Source organism: Colletes gigas, unplaced genomic scaffold (assembly GCF_013123115.1).
Source record: "Colletes gigas isolate AHSC1104 unplaced genomic scaffold, ASM1312311v1 Colletes_gigas_Sc00011, whole genome shotgun sequence".
Taxonomy (NCBI): Eukaryota; Metazoa; Arthropoda; class Insecta; order Hymenoptera; family Colletidae; genus Colletes; species Colletes gigas.
In genome coordinates, this window is record NW_025106640.1 from 8,957,353 (window position 1) to 8,969,757 (window position 12,405).

General features: G+C 46.8%; 1 protein-coding gene across 5 annotated transcripts in view; it reads left to right on the forward strand.

Moving 5' to 3' along the window:
• The window catches only part of LOC122398244 (beta-1,4-N-acetylgalactosaminyltransferase bre-4-like), a 58,522-nt gene that overhangs the window by 17,543 nt on the left and 28,574 nt on the right, over nucleotides 1-12,405 (forward strand). For 2 of the 5 annotated variants that reach the window (XM_043397951.1, XM_043397953.1), the window contains exon 1: nucleotides 11,760-12,001. The exons of 2 other annotated variants lie outside the window; for them this stretch is intronic. The gene's annotated coding sequence lies outside the window, so the exon portion shown is untranslated. Of the gene's footprint in view, nucleotides 1-4,671; nucleotides 4,716-11,759; nucleotides 12,002-12,405 lie in introns of those variants that run through there. One more of the 5 variants, XM_043397950.1, reaches the window with a different exon arrangement.

Sequence of the window (12,405 nt, forward strand, 5' to 3'; positions counted from 1 at the left end):
ATGGGCCGACTACCTGCTAATATGCAGGTGATTTTAGCCACGCAGCGGGACACCCCGCTGGATAAGGTGGCAGAGTTGGCAGACGCTGTCGCGGATACGATGACACCGCGGGTACACGTCACGGAGGCCGCGATTACGAGCGTATCTGCATCCTGCCAAATACCCCCGCCGGGCCCGAGCATCGAGGCCATGTTAAACATTAAGATGTCACAATTGGCTCTTTCCTTGAGGCAGGAAATTTCTGCCATCCGTGAATCCTTGGTGGACCAGGGGCAATCTTCCCGTCGCAGGTGGACCCACCGAAATCATCCAAACTCGCGCTACCGCAGACGATCTCTATCGCGATCGCGAGAGCGGCCCGCGGGAGGACAAATGGACCATCAAGGGAAATGCTGGTACCATTGGCGGTTCGGTCCGGCCGCGCAGAGGTGAATTGGGACGCCACGGATCAGGGAAACGACCTGGGGAGTCGTTGATGGCGGCCAGCGACACAAATCCAGCATCACGCCGCCTCTTCATTTTAGACAACAGCTCGAAGACGGAATTTTTAGTGGATACCGGGGCCGATTTGTGCGTTTTTCCGCGCCGCCTGCTAGGCGGATTGCGAGAAAGATCGGAGTACCAGCTGGCGGCGGCGAATGGGAGTGTAATTAACACCTACGGGACAGTGTCGTTAAACCTGCACCTCGGCCTACGACGGGATTTCGTGTGGCGATTCGTGGTTGCGGATGTTACAAAACCCATAATCGGGGTAGACTTTCTCGATCACTTCGATCTTATGGTGGACATCCGCAATCGTCGCCTCGTCGATCGGACCACGTCGTTAACGGTCCGCGGAACACGAGCCGAGGATGAAACGCCGTCGGTGAAGACAGTAGCAGGGACTACCGTTTACCACCAGCTCCTGATGCAGATGCCGGAACTTACACGGCCTAGCGGCACCCCGATGAGGACTACGCACCAAACGGTGCATTACATCGAGACAACCCCTGGACCACCCGTTTTCCAGCAAGCCGCGGCGGCTTGCACCGGACCGGCTCAGGGCTGCCCAGAAGGAGTTCGACGCGATGGTGAAGATGGGCATCGCTTGTCCTTCGAAGAGCGCGTGGTCAGCACCCCTTCATATGGTTCCGAAGAAGGGCGAAGAAGCTTGGAGGCCTTGCGGTGACTATAGAGCGTTAAACGCACGGACAATTCCCGACCGATACCCCGTGCGTCACATTGAGGATTTTGCGCAACAACTGAGTGGCAAAAAGGTATTTTCCACAATAGATCTCGTCCGAGCTTATAATCAGATTCCGGTTGCGTCGGAAGACGTCGGAAAACGGCCATTACAACGCCGTTCGGGCTTTTTGAATTCCCGTACATGTCGTTCGGGTTACGAAATGCCGCGCAAACATTTCAGCGCTTTATCGACGAAATTTTACGCGGTTTCGATTTTTGTTACGCGTATATAGACGACATTTTGGTCGCCTCAGAATCCCAAGCCGATCACCTGCGCCATTTAGAATTATTATTTAAACGATTAAAAGATTATGGCATTGTTGTTAATCCGAATAAATGCACGTTCGGACAGGAAGAAGTTAAATTTCTAGGCTATCGGGTAAATGAAAGCGGCACTCAACCTTTGCCCGGCAAGGTACAAGCCATAAAGTCATTTCCCCTTCCGAAAAACGCGAAGGATTTGAGGCAGTACTTGGGAATGCTTAATTTTTACCGCCGTTTTATCCCAGATGCCGCTCGCTTTCAAGCACCCTTGAACGACCTTCTAGCCGGCAATTTAAAGGGCAAGACCTCGATAGCCTGGACTTCGGAAGCGCGTCAGGCTTTCGAAAATACCAAAAATGGTTTAGCAAACGCAACCCTGCTTTCTCATCCTGCGGTCAACGCTCCATTGTCGGTTACCTGCGATGCTTCTGATTACACCGTAGGAGCTGTTTTACATCAGTGCGTCGGCAACGAACGACAACCATTAGCATTCTTTTCTAAGAAATTAGGATCTGCCGAAAAGAAGTATTCAGCTTACGACCGGGAACTACTTTCTATCTATTTAGCAATAAAACATTTCAAACATATGCTCGAAGGCAGACATTTCACGATTTTTACAGACCATAAACCCATAACTTTCGCTTTCAAACAGAAATTAGATAAATGCTCTCCTCGACAATTCCGATACCTAGATTACATTGCGCAATTCTCTACAGATATTCAACATATTTCCGGTAAAGACAACGTCGTTGCCGATGCACTGTCCAGAGTGGAAACGGTTAACCACTCGATTAATTTCGAAGAATTGGCAAAATCGCAAGCCCAGGATGAGGAGTTGCAGCGGTTGTTGAATAGCGAATCTAGCCTGCAATTACGCAAAGTCTCGTTGCCTGGCACGTCTTCCGAAATTTTTTGCGATATTTCGACTAAGAATGTAAGACCTTATGTCACCCCTCCTTTCCGACGTGCAGTTTTTAATATGTTACATGTATTATCACATCCAGGTATTAACGCGACGATCAAGCTCATAACGCAACGTTATGTTTGGCCGTCGATTAAAAGAGATGTTCGCACGTGGACACGTTGCTGTATACCGTGCCAAAGATCAAAAATTTCCCGTCATGTGACTGCACCATTGGCTACATTTGTTAAACCTTCTGCGCGATTCGAACACATTCATTTAGACATAGTAATTTTACCGGTGTCCGAAGGTTTCAGGTATTGTCTGACCTGTGTAGACAGATATACGCGGTGGCCGGAAGCCTTCCCCATGGTCGATCAGGAGGCCCAAACCGTAGCTCGAACCTTTTATGACGGTTGGGTAGCGCGGTTTGGTGCTCCCGTACGGATTACCACCGATCAGGGTAGGCAGTTCGAATCCAAATTATTTTTTGCGCTGAACAATTTAATTGGATCCACACGCCTTCGCACAACGGCGTATCACCCAGCGGCCAATGGGATGGTAGAGCGTTTTCACCGACAGCTCAAGTCGGCTATAAGGTGCCACGGATCCGACAGGTGGACAGAAATACTTCCGACGGTTCTACTCGGTATTCGTTCCGCCTGGAAAGAAGACCTCGGCGCTACCTCAGCGGAATTAGTTTATGGCGAGCCATTAAGATTACCGGGAGAGTTCTTGTCTTCGCATTCAGTGGAAGGCACAGAAAATGCTTCCGATTTTACTAATAGACTACGCAACCATTTTTCTAAATTGAGTCCCTCTAATGCATCACGCCATTCCGTTAATCGTACATTCGTTTTCAAAGATCTTAGCAGTTCAACACATGTTTTCATCCGAACAGATTCAGCCAAAACTATTTTACAACCCGCTTATGAAGGTCCATACGCCGTAGTGCGCCGAGGCGAAAAAACATTTACAATAAACATTAGAGGTAAGGAAATAAATATATCAATTGAAAGGCTAAAGCCTGCTTATATGCTAGCAGAAAACAGACCGGATCCCGTGAGCATAGAAAATCAGCCGGTCACACAAACAAACGTACCTGACAATGCGCCGGTTATACAGCAACGTGTCACGCGTTCAGGTAGACGCGTACGTTTTCCCGAGCGATTTCAAATTACGCGGTAGTACTTAAGGCTTGCGCATTATTATAATAAGTATCATATACCATTTATTTTTTTCCATCACTTTTATGTACTTTCATGTATTTTTAGGTATTACGTATTATATATTAAACTCCATGTAAATTCCTTTTTTTTTCAACTCTGTTCAAATACTGTAATGTAAATCTTAGTTAGGATAACGTATTTTATATAATAGAGTAAATGGTAGTGGTAATGTAGTCGGTCAATTTTTCGTAATTGTGCCAATTACTGGCAGGGGGGTAGTGTGGCGGCCAAGGCACCACATACGCCTTAGCCGTTCGAAGCCGCTACAATGTATGGTTGCACACGAGACGATGGTTGCACACGAGACGATGGTTGCACACGAGACGACCAGAGCCGCGTGAGCCGAAAAGCCGTTGTCGTCGTCTCTGACCGTCTTTTGTTTTTGAAGGCCTCTTGGTACGGTGGCGATGATCGTACCAGAGAGTCGAGCGTAACCCGCACCACGAGTCACGTCGTTGTACGACAGCAACAATAAAATTGTGCGGAACGGAACAGGGCGGAGTCATTACCTTCCCGATCCCACAATAGTTAAAGGCCTTAATTGCTCGGGGACCGCGGCACGTTTCCGGTTGCGTTTTATAAATTCCTCGATCGAGGTAAATCGAGACGTTAAAAATTACAATTCGATCGTAATTTCGCTTTGTTTTCTTCACTGTATATTTTACCTAATACAACAAATATAGGCCGTGTTGTTGTTTCGCCGAGAAGCGTAATAACGGGGCGATCAACGTTCAAGGTGCACCATCGATCGTTTGAATTTGTATCGGTTCTTGCGTTTATCGGTCGATATTCTATCCACAGGAGTGGTATTATTTTATTTTTCACGAGTAATAAAAATAATAATAAGTCCAGGCGAGGACAAGTGTTTCAACTTATCGTTACTTTATCTTCAATAGTCTATTATTTTCTTCGACCGGTTCATTATCATACATCCACCGACGCGAGAAGTTTAATGGTTGATCGATGAATCGTTCATAAATATGTATTATACCGACATAGAGAAACAGATGGAGCGACAGATAATAGTTTTTTTTTTTTTATTTTGTATTTCAGATCTAAGTGGAATATTCCATCGGCGGCGTCGTTGTATCCTCGCCGTAAGTTGCACAAAGGAATATGTATAACGCTTGTGATTCGATTCGACATGCGACTGCATCGGCACGCGACCCGTTGATTATCCGATTCCTCGATGAACCGATCCGCTCCCTAAATTGCTTTTCATTAAAAGTGAACGCCAATGTCCTTGGTGTTCCATCGAGAAGTCGTCCGTTACGGGAAAGCTGTTTAAAATTTTATCGCCCACTAATGTCGGCATAGTGGAAAAGTTCTTAGCTCGCGCGCGAGTTCGCGGCAAAGAAAGTCCGATAAGTTCATTCCCGTGGAAAAGAATTTTAGTAGTTTCCGGCGAATCCCAGTCTCTTTATTAATCCAGGATCTCGGCTTCGATGGGTACAGAATACTTCATAAAAATTTCATCCGACAAATGGCAGATGTTTTAAATATTCCATCTTTTCACCCACTTCGTCGGATACATCTAATTCATGTTACACCAGTTTTACTGAATCTCTAATAATATAATCTACAGTCGGTGGACTGTTAAGGAAAGAACGATGGCTGTTTTGTCGTTGTTTTATGTTAGTTTACACTTGGACTCGGGAGATAGCGTGTTCGCAATTACTTTTCCTTTCATCGGATCGCATTATAATCCGCGATGACACGTTACAAACACCGAACAATCAACGTCAATTTATTCCTCCCCGTTCATCTAATTTTAACTCATCACGCACGCCGTGTTTCCGGCGATGCACACGTTGATAATCTTGATTTCTTTCCGCCAACACGACGTACAGACACCTAATATTGGTTTCGATTTTATTATAGGATCCGCGATATACTCTTGTCCGCATCGTTAACGCCTGTGCAATTGTCGTGACCATACTCGCAGGATACATGCAATTTACGATAATGTCGTAGTTTCGTCGAGACCTGGCGTAACTCGAATTCTCTTCCACGATTGTTGTCGCGTCACGCTTCGGGAGTACGCGACGGAAAAACCATCCTTGCGTTCGCACGATCTGTCTTTCGTTGTGTTTTTGCTGAAAAATGAGTGGTATTTTTAAATAACCAAAGGGTCGAAAACTGGAGTTCTTATTATTCTAACGACGGTATCTGCCCGAGCGACACTCGAGAACATAATTTGTACTTAAATTTCGTTTACGCGATGAATAGCTTCCGCGACACGGAGATGTAAAATTGGTCTACGCCAGCGTGCCACTTGCTTCGGCTCTTCTCCCGTTAGACGCTCTCGGAGGACGCTTCTCGAGCCACGACTGTTCATGACTCGAACATTTATGCAAATAAGTTGACCCATATTGCTTTCTTCGTATCGGCCACACGTGCACAATTATTCCTAGTTGCCATTCAGCAGGTAATACGGTATTAAATTCTGCGCGTTAATATCTATTCGTACGAATATAACGCAATGTAACAAACAAGTTTCTTTTCATAGTGAATTTGGGTATACACCAGAAGTTGGCTAGCCTTATTAGACCGGTGCAATATCGTTGTGCAAGCATAAAAGTCGCGTTCGACGAGCAGAGTCAGATGCAAGAAGCAGATTTGTTTGCGTTTGTCTGGTCGTTTGGCGGTCTGCCCGACATCGAACCGAAATCTATCGAACCTCGTGCGAGGATTCTGCGTTTTCGTTCGCAGGCCTCGCGTGGATATGCTTAACGAGAACGGGAGAGAAGGTGAAACGGTACTCCGTTCCGAGGCTCGTGTTCTTCCCGTGCTGGAGGTTCGCGTCGCGATGCTAGAAACGCCCTCGAGGTTTCTACATACCGTGGTAACCGCGCCACGACCCTGAGAAACAAATTGCACGTCCGACCTAGCTTCGTGCCACGCTTGTGTACGCAAGTTAATCCAATCCGCGGTAACTTTATTCCCCGGAGAAACTTCGCGACCTCTTCGAACTAATTGCGAGCTGACCCTCTCGAGTCGCTGGCAAACAGAGTCAGACGGTTGTGTACGCACAGAGCACGGCCGCACTTTGAATCGCCATAATTCCCCGCGGTATTCTTACCTTCTTAAACAGTTTGAACGAGCCTCGTCTTGCCCGTATCACCCCCCTTAACTTGCCCTTATCGACCGACAAACGCGGTCAGTCCCCGCGAACTTGTAGCGACGGATCGAAGACTGTTTGAAAGACGTTGGTGGCGAACTGTTGGAAAATCCATTTCGTGGCGAGCCGCCGTTTCGCTCGGCGACAAGAAACGCCTTGCTTTATCGTGGCTGTGGTTTCACCGTTTCCGCTTCGTTACGGTTGCCCGGCCAATTCGATAAAAGTCTGCTTGTCGTAACGAGCAGAAACTCTGTTCATAATACAGTTTATTGTATTGCAAAAAGATACGCTAACTAACGGGGCAAGGTTCTCGTCCCAAGAGAACTCAAATCTTGTTGATTGTTTCCATCGGTTGGACGAAGCGTTTCGTTTAAACGCGAAAGAGAAACGTGCCATTTCTCGCGGCTAAAAGCAAATCCAGTTACTCTTGGCGGCAAACTACCAAAACTTGTACCGGTCTTCGTCCCCGTAAATGAAAATTTGCTGCTTTCAGCGAACACTCATCGACGTTGCTCGTATTACCTCGGATCGCCAGGTATAGGAGAAAAAACCCGTAAAATTTTGCGAACGGCCGCTATAGCCGTAACGTACGCAATTTCCCCTTCTTTTCGCGAAATTGCTGAAAATTTATCGGTCTGTATTTTGCCGGCAGTAGCAGCCCTAACGAGCTCGTATTTATCCCGGCGATGTTAACAGCGTTCATGCTAGAACCAGCCTTACAACATCGATCTTCTCGTTCTATCTCGTCGAGCTAAATTTTAACGCCGGTGCTTCGAAACGGTGTCCTGCGACACACGTTGTATCCGTTTCCATGAAACGAAACACGCCCCCGGTCGAAAGTCTATCTTATCGCGTTGTATCGTGTATTATTTGAGGGACTATCAAGTGTCATTAAACTGGGCGTAGCTGACAAGCCTCGTAACTTTCGGTTAATAGCCATTATTTATTACTCCGAACGTTCGTAATCGTGAATATTTTAGTTTGCCAATCCTCGATACGAGAAATTGAAGAAAAAATGGAAAAGGGAGGTCGATATTACGACACGAATGCTAGCTTTTCATGCTGGATTACACGCTAAATTGCTGCTAGTTCGTGTCAGCGAAAATAGTGTATTGTTCGGCTTGTGTGCACCGCGTTGCAAAAAAGAAAGCGCTCGTTCGTTGGTCATTTACATTGTTTGCTCGCAATTAGAGAAATCTTGGCGGTAGTTAATTGAGCCTCCCGACTGTCTGAGCCACCTGACCCAACTTTGCCGTAACTTTTCGAAAGGACCTTATTATGTCCGGCAATTCACCGACTGCTCTCGCACGCCCGCTACTCCATTTTGCCCGATCGGTCAAAGTTTCTCGAACGCGATCCAGTCGAATTTATTAGCGTTGATATTTGGTCGTTCGTATATAAATTAACTCACCCCTGTATTATTAGGCTATCTAAGAGTAGCGCTGGCTTCGTCATTTGCGTCTATATTTGAGTTCCAAGTGCAACATGTACGCAGTAGTTCCCATGCGGGTTACCTAACCGCGGGAAATTTATTAATAGTATCTTTTGATGAGATCATAAGATTTTCAGAGGTATTCTAGGTGTTCTACGAAGGTTTACGTAAACTCGATTTTTTATACGCGAGGAATCGGGTTCGCCGATATCGCGATCAGAAATTTAATAGGAGAAATCGAGTGTTCGTTGGTAAAAAATTCTTTCGATTCGCATCGCCGAGCAAGCATTGGTATTAGACTGTCCCAAAAGGCAACAGTGGTAACAAAGGTTCTGCATGTAAAGTCGTGTAAAAGGAGGGTGTACTAATAAAGGGAAAGAAACTGATAGGATCGTTCGAAAAAGGGAACATGGAAATTCTGAAAATTCGGGTCGAATCTTGGTCCGGTAACGATAAGAGAGAAATCCTGAAAGGGTTTCGAGGAGTAGGAGTCGCCGATTCATCGACCGTGGCATTGGTGGTTCCGGCGAGAGCCGGTTTAACTAATATACATGTAAATACGAGCAGCAGCCTGAAAGGGTATGAATGTCGGGAACGGTGTTTAACGCGAGCGTGGCGGAGGGAAGCCACGAGGAATCCCAATTACTCGAAAGAATGGAACGGGACAAGGTCTTTTCAGCGGGATCTCCTTTTCAGCCTGTCATTTTTCGACCTCCGACAAGAATTCGTGCGTCGGAGCTCGCAGGAAAAGGCAGCTCGAAGAAAGGGTTGCGGTTGGCTGGGGAGGGAAAAGGGGAAAAAGGGAAAAGGGGAAAAGGGATCCTACCAAGAGGAGAGACGTCGTGCATTTTAATTCGTGGGCTCTTGAATCCCCCCCTTTTCCAGCAGCATCGTTCCCGTTTCCACTCGTGGCCTCCTCGCCCTTCGTTCTATATCTTCTTTAGGTTTCCTGCCCTTCAGGAAAAGTTTACAAAACGAGTGTCGGCGTGGCTCCGGAGCACTCGACTGTCTGCAGTTTTCCTCCCCAGCAGCGAGGCCTCCATTTTTCCTTCCTCGCGCGCACCTTTGTTCTTATCCCCAGTTTCATTTCCGTTCTTGCCCCCTTTTATCTCAATATTGTTGTACCTTCTGCCTCCCCGTAATTCTCCGGTTATCAGGCTCTCTTCCCGTTAACGAGCTTAATTCACGAATCGCGAAAGCCTCTTTGCGGTTCCCCGTTCGTTTCTTTTTCCTTTCGCGCGCGTTCCCGCGGGAGACTTTCCTCCGCGTCGATGATACCGGAAACGAGAGTCGTATCGTCCCTGCTCGCGTTCGGTTTACTCGCCCTTTTACTTCTTTGTCGTCGGCCATGTAATTCCAACGAAAAATTGACCGTCCTTTCGTCCCCGAAGCACCGTCGTCCTTCATCAAGTGGACCAATTTCTTTTATCAGCGTCTCGATGTATTCACCGTCTCGTCCTCGCGGGTCGAAAGTTTCCCAGAACTTTCCGTACTTCCATTCTGAAATTCGTTAAAGCGATTCCGCCGGCTGGAGGCCCCCCCCCAGGCATATTCCGACATCTCTCGGTTTAATGATTTCTCGACTCTCCGTATTTTTCTTCCGCGCTTATAAGGACTGCATTTTTTCCAGAAAAGTTCGCGACGCCCGTCCCCTCGATTTCGGTCGACTCGCTTGACAGCAGCAACTTTTATTTCCGCGGAAGAGAAACGACGGAAACCGATACTCCGTCCGCCCGGATCCTTTTCCTCGGGTCCTTATTTCGTTGACCAAAAAAGGAAAGCTCCGACGGACGGAGAAATCGCACCAAGGAAAATAGGATTCCTTCGTTTCACCTTTCTGTCTCTCGCCCCTTCTCCCTTTTGCTCGGAGAATCCGTTAGCGATCCTGAAATTCGAGTTAAACGGTTCGAAAGTTTATGCGACCTTTTGGAAACACGAATAATTACCACCTAATGTGCTTTCTGTTTACCGATATCTAACTGTACCTCTATGCAATTGAATACGACAATCTTGACGAGCACTTTCGAAGAACATTGCTGTTTAATTCGCTAGTAACCGCAATTGTATTAAACGCGGCAGCTGTTGCCACAGGCAACTGCAAAATTCATTCACCGTTAATTCCATTTCGCGCTTCGAGAAGACGCTCCTAGAGAATTTCACCCCGACGGTGTTCTTTTCAAGCCCGAAAGATATCGCGTTAATTGGTTCCCTTTTGGCGACGGTTTCGAATTCTTTTATTCTATTTCCGTTTCTTACCGCGAGGAGCCTGTTTCGAATCGAATAGATCATTTGAAACAGACCGAGAGTAGAATCTGTTCGCAAATTGTTTCAACGAAACAAAAAGTGCGACTAAAACGCGTCGACGGGGATCGTTGCGGCGCATTCTCTTTTTCGCGTAAATTGAATCAACGTTCGGCCGAGCGTGTCTTGCGATTCGTATCTTGATGCTTTTCGCTTTTTCAATTAAGCCTGGGCTAATTGCATTTATTGGCGAAATATGCGCGATTCGGGGGTACGCGAGGCAATTCTTTTTCCCCAGCGTGGTTCGTTCGAACGAATTTAATTTCAGACGGTGCGCCGTCGCGCGCTGCAAAAGTGGTATAAATTCAAGGAAACGTCTCCCGAACGTGCGCGTTGTTTCCCATCGAGCGGGGTAAACTGCAAAGGCTGGCTGCAATTCCGCGAGATTTATGATATTCGAAGCGCCTGTACGTCGTGCATCACGCGTCCACTGTAAAGCGCGAAATTGCGAAATGTCTCTCTTTCGGGTTTCGCGATGCCCATCTTCCGGGGGGCCGACTTATTCTTCATCGAGATAAACATCAGACCTCGCGGGAAATACATGAATGTTTGTACGGGTGCGTTTTTTTTTCAACCGATAACGCCCACGCGTTCGAAACACGATCTCTCCGCACAACACGGTGGTACATTATCGTTCCTCTTGATAATATTAAAATATTCATTACGTGGACTATTAGAAAACCGTATTTGAAACGTTGACTGTCGGACAATTGGAAACTGTTTAATTGTAATCGCGACTGGAAATTTTCGCGGAAATCAATTTTCCATGCATTTTCAGGAATCGTACGTCACGACTCCGTATTCGTCGGTTCGTCGAGCGTATTTTCACGTCGAATACTTCGCGGAATCATTGTGTTTTTCGCCGCCTGCATTATTTCGATTCGCGCCGACTCGTCTCAAGAGTTATCGAATGGAATGCCTCCGTCTGGCTTATTCATTCCGATGAATTCGCGAATGAATGCGCGAATTGCACTGAAATGCCTTCGTGCCTCGGGCCCATTGCCTTGCACTTGCTTTCACGTAACGTTAGAAAGCGCCTTACCGTTGCAACGAAAAAATAAACTGTATAAATAAAATCGTAACTTCGAGGAGCCACCCACTCGTACACAACTTTCAGGGACACTGTTTGACGCTTGATATTCCGATTCCAAGTATCCAGGTTTTAAATCATTTATCGTTGACAATTATCATCCGCGTCGTATGTATTGAAATTTATCTCTTTGACCGCGTAATAGAGTTTCGCACAATTTATGTTAATTTACGTAGGAATTGCGTCAAGTATGTTAAGTTCGAAGCGAACCTTGACTGGCGCGTCGAAGAACTACTTCTCCTACAACTTTTCAGTATATGTTTAGTCTGCGACGCATGCGTTTTCCAGTACTTCCTTTTCGTCCAAGGTATTAACGCAGAAGCAATTTCCGCTCGAAAAGTGAAACGATTCGGTAGGAATTTGGAAACACGGTGGCTGGCGAACAGATCGACGATCTCGCGAATGTCTCGTAACGCGCTCCTTTTCGAAGCTCTTTTCGGTAAGTTCTTGAACTACATTCTTCTCTTCTCATGAATTTAAAGAGGTCTCGACCGCATTTGGAACGTGCTTTATGCGCGCGTGTATTTGCCTCGTGGGCGAATCGAGCGAACCAATACACTCTAGGAATTCTCCGCAACCCGTGTACGCGCACGCGACATCGTTGGTGCGGCAGCTGCGAGAAGAATCATCTTATTTTCAGAATTACTTATCGGATATTGCTCGTCGGACTTCGCGGAACCGCGTCGACGTTCGAAACGAGTTGTTCGAAACTTATCAACGGAGCGGAGTTATCGGGGAACGTTATTGGGAAGTTTTCGAGAACCCGCGCGTTATGGTTTGAAACCTCGCCGTCTGCAAACTCGAGCGTTACACTATCCGTCACCTTTGCCTCGTGGCTGCTGA